A 5,112-nucleotide genomic window follows, 5' to 3' on the forward strand; every position below is an offset into this window, starting at 1 on the left:
TTGATTTGGGGAACTCTCAGATAAAGAAATGTCAGATATGAAGTTCCTACTTTGCAAAGAACAGTATCACTAACCTCAAATAGAAATTGGGTCATAACACCCAATTGAAACCTAAGAGTGGCATAATGACTTAGAAAGCCACATATTAACATTAACCACATTTTGTTGTATTTTCATTTATTTTATTAATATTTTCCAATTACATTTTAATCTATTTCTGCCACAATAAGGAGCTTTGTGTCTATTCATTTGACATCCCTGGCTTAGAGTATTGTGAGGTTTTATATGAGTTTCTGGGGGTCACATAGCTAGGATACTTTTGAACCCAGGTATTCAGGCCTCTACCCACTATTCAAAGCTGCCTCATACTTGCCAAAGGCTAAAGGATGAACTTTATTCTTTTGCACATTCATTTTTTATAAAATTTTGAGTTCCATATTTTCCCTCTCTCGCTTTCCTCCCACCTAGCTGAGACAGCAAGCAATCTGATCTAGCTTTATACATGTTCAATCATGTTAAACATATTTCCACATTAGTCATGTTGTTAAAGAAGAAATTGAACAAAAGGGAAAAACCAAAAAAAAAAAAAAACCCGAAAAGCAAAAAAAAAGTGAAAATAGTATGCTTCAATCTGCATTCAATCCCCATAATTCTTTCTTTGGATGTGGATAGCATTTTCCATGATGAGACTTTGGAAATTGTCTTGGATCACTGTGTTGCTGAGAAGAGCTGAGTCTATCATAGTGGATCATCACTAAGTGATGTTCTTATGTGCACAACATTCTTCTGCTCATTGCATTAGGCATCAATTCATGTAAATCTTTCTAGGTTAAAAGATAAACTTTAGACTGAAATCAATTCCTAATTTTTTTTCATACCATCACAAACATCTGTGAGAAATCACAGACTTTGCAGAGTATGAGGACATGCTGAAGAGGAGAGCCCTTAGCATCAGCTAAAAATGGATGTGAGATTTGGGCCTAGTTTTTGTGTTTTTCTTTTTGTTTTTTGTTTTTTTTAGTTTGTACCTCCCCCCATCCCACCCCCAGTATATCTCTGAGTCGAGAATAGACCCAGGAACGCTGTGGAAGTGTGCCTATAGCTTTGCTTTCAACTTTCATAAAAGAAAGGACAAATTTTCAATGCAAATTAGAGCAATTGGACTAAATGATGATCTATTAATAAATCAGTGGAACAATTTCATTTCTTTCCCTGCCTTGTTAAAATAGAGAGTTGCTGTCTGCTTTTCAATGGGGTTCTCCACTGTGAATTCTCAAGCTGGGATTCCTATCAGATGTTCCTATGTTGTCAATTTGTCACTTGGGCTTTCTGGGAACAATTCATCTACAAATTCAGTAGCATATTTGGTCTTTGAGGTCACAGTGGTCTATGCTTACATGTGTAATTGGTTATATACCCACTAAATGGAAAATATAGATAGAATGGATAGAAATTTTAAATGGAGAAAACTCAGCATCCCAGTACTTTTTATTTCATGGTAGCATGTCCTGCCTTCTCCCACTTCACATTTCTTCTTGCTCATGAGATCCACATGCCAGGAAGGGATTTTTCCTTCTCAATCTTCATAATTTACATCAAATTTAGGAAGCATGGCAGTTGAGTATGACGAGCCAATAGGAGATTTGTATTGTTGCTGTTCTTGTGCCATTCAGTTGTGTCAGACTCATCATGATTCCCTGGATCATAGCAAGCCAGGTCCTTCTGTCCTCCACTCTCTCTCAGTCTTTCTGAGCTCATGTTGATTCCTTCCATGTCACTACCTATCATTTCATCCTTGGCCATCCCATTTTCTTTTTGCCTTCACTCTTTCCCAACATTAGAGTCTTTTCCAATAAGTTCCATCTTCTCATTAATTGCCCAAAATATCTAAGTTTCAGCTTCAGTAACAAATCTTTCAGGAAAAAGACTGAATTAATTTCTTTAAGTATTGATTAATTTGATCTCCTTCCTATCCAAGAGACTCTCAAACATTTTCTCCAGCACCACAATTTGAGTGTTGATTCTGCAGCATTTCTCATAATCTAACTCTCATAATCATACATTCCTACTAGAAAAAAACATACCTTTGACTATGTGATTTTTTGTCATTAAGGGGATGTCTCTCATTTTTAATAAACTGCTTTTTAATATACTTTAATATACTGGATGGACATCCCATTAATACTGATCTTACAATTGTATGTCTGTATGTGTGTGTGTGTGTGTGTGTGTGTGTGTGCAATATACACATGCAAGTATAGACAGCCATGAAAACAGATTGTGATGTGGGTCCACAATTAAATAGGAAAAGGAAAGGTGGTTGTGGTACCTTTCATAAACTACATTATTTGCCAGATCTGCCACAGCCTTCCTTCCAAAGAGCAAAGGTCTTTTCATTTCATGGCTGCAGTTTCTGTCTGTAGTGATCTCTGAGCCCAGGAATACAAAATCTGACACTGCTTCCATTTCTTCTCCCTCCACTTGCCAGGAAATGATAGAACCAGATGCCAAGGTCTTAGAGTTTGTTTTATTGGCTACCAGTGGTCCTTCCACTTTTAGACTTGTCTGTTGGCAGCATTTAAAAGCAAAGAGAACCTCAGCTTCTAGACTGGCATTCCCTTAGAGTGGACTTTGTTTCTCTGGCTGTAGCAAAAGAAAAGAGAATAAGAAAAATTTTGTGAAGCTTGGTGATGGCAGAGCAACATAGCTCTGGAGAGATTGGCTAGCTGGGTGAATTTTCTATGTATAACTGCATTCCATCTATTATTTTTTATTATAAGTTGCTTGAATTCATCAAGCACCTACTATAAATATTATCTCATTTGACCCTATGAACAACTCTGGGAGCAAATAGTGTTATGATCCCCATTTTTACGGCTGAGGAGACTGAGGCAGACAAGGTTTCCTGCCTCTAGGCCCAGAGCTCTATCCATTCTCCTATTTAACACAGAAAACTAGGCTATGATGAATCTGTTTTGGGTTAACCAGCTTGTATGTGTCAGAGATGGGATCTGAGCCCAGGTCTTCCTGATATCAGGCCTCATGTCTCTGTAACTTCCCTCATTAGTGAAGTATCATAGGTTTTATGGAGGGTATCCTGCCAAATAAAAGAATTCTCTACAGATGGTAGAGTCTAATAGATATTCTTATTTTCGGGTGACATTGTACTGATTGAATGAAGACTCAAAATACTACAGGATATTCTTAATGAGATCCATAACAACTGAGTCAAAGGAGACAAACCTAATAATCTACATTGGAGAAACTAAATTGGTGGAATATGTCCCTTTTTTTCAAACTGTAACATTTAGTTAGATGGACAACCCACGAATATTGATCTTAAAGTAGTGTGTGTGTGTGTGTGTGTGTGTTGTGTGTGTATGTATGCATGCACACATGCAAGTATAGACAGTTATGAAAATAGATAGTGATGTGGTTCCAGAGTTAGATGGGAAAAGGAAAAGTGGTTGTGGTGCCTTTTGGAAACTACATTATATTGTTGTGGTTTCAACAATACAAAGCTTCTTGACCAAAAAAACCCCATCATTTTATTTCATTTTATTTTTTACATTTTTATTTATTTTATTTTAATTCATTTTAATTAATTAATTTATTTATTTATTTATTTATTTAATTTATTTTAAACTTAAATGCAAAATGAGAAAAGAAAAAAGTACATTTTCATGTACACAGCAGAACATGAGTATATTATGAGTATATTCAGTATAAAACACGAGTATGTTCAGTATAAAATAATAAATTTCCATTTCATAAAAATGCATGTAATAAATTCTAATTTTCAAAATAAGGCACTTTCATTTTATTGATATCTTTGTCAACTTCATTTCCAAATATTTTCTGCTGCCCAATTTTAAAACAAGATTTTCCTGCTTTAGGTAGGAAAAAGGTTTTTATCTTTTTCTTTTGCAGGACTTAAGTGTAATGGTGTGAAAATTGTGCTCAATTTGAGGTCAGAGAGAACCAGAGTTCAGGACTTACCTTTGATACTTCTTACCTATATGACCTTGGATAAGTCATTTAAACTCCATAGGATACATACGTATTGCAAAAGGCATTAATAAATGGGTGGTACCTACCTAAAGCTAAAAAAAAATGGATTTTTTATTTAAATTTTTTATTTCCTTTCTAAATAACTACTTATTTATTAGGAATAAAATAATACCTATGTCACAGGATCAAATGGGATAAAATGAGATCAAAGATGAAATGAGATACAAAATGTAAAGTGCCCATTGAGTTTCACAACATTGTAAAATATACAAAATATACAAACTTCATGAAGAGGGGCTCTTAAGAGTTGTCTTTTGTCACAGATTCTTTTAGAAGTCCGATAAAGTCATATTTCAGGAAAATATTTTAAATGCATAAAATAATGTAAATTAATATTAAGATAAATATAACACAATAATAATACATATAAAATTATAAAGAAAAATAAAATATATGATTATAAAGAAAATCAATGATATTGATAGAGTCTATAGAAAGGAAAATTGGTTCACTGTAACCAAGCAGCAGGTATAACAACTATAATCATTTTGAAGTAGCAATGAGCATTAATTATATATTCCACAACATCTTCAACAACTGTAATATGATATAAAAATAGCCATAATCTTTCTTGGTAACAAAGTCTAGGTATTGCTTGTATTACTGTGGTTTATTATGTACACTCATAATCGGAGGACTTGTTAAATTTCAGTTAGGTTAATGAAAGTAAAGGTGTGATATTTTTTCCCCCTACAAGGGCACAAACCCCAGACCCTAGATTAAGAAACCCTGCTTTAGATTCTGAGTTCCTGTGTGTCTTCTATTCAACTGACTCCATGGTACTCAATGCAGTGAAGATGCTCAGTGAGCATCGATCACTGATATTTATATTCATCATGTGGCCCATTAGAATGTTGCTTATTTGCAGATAAGCATGTGTGTCTGCAGATGGGCCAGGAAGGAAGGAAGGAAGGAAGGAAGGAAGGAAGGAAGGAAGGAAGGAAGGAAGGAAGGAAGGAAGGAAGGAAGGAAGGAAGGAAGGAAGGAAGGAAAAGAAAGGGAGGGAGGGAGGGAAGGGAGGAGAGAGGGAGGGAAGGAAAG

At 35.0% G+C, this 5,112-nt stretch overlaps 1 protein-coding gene across 7 annotated transcripts in view; it reads left to right on the plus strand.

Annotated features, from left to right (window-relative positions):
- The window catches only part of THRB (thyroid hormone receptor beta), a 425,807-nt gene that overhangs the window by 80,103 nt on the left and 340,592 nt on the right, over nt 1–5,112 (plus strand). The gene's annotated exons all lie outside the window — the stretch shown is intronic.

Source organism: Macrotis lagotis, chromosome 7 (genome assembly GCF_037893015.1).
Source record: "Macrotis lagotis isolate mMagLag1 chromosome 7, bilby.v1.9.chrom.fasta, whole genome shotgun sequence".
In the NCBI taxonomy this organism is placed as follows: Eukaryota; Metazoa; Chordata; class Mammalia; order Peramelemorphia; family Peramelidae; genus Macrotis; species Macrotis lagotis.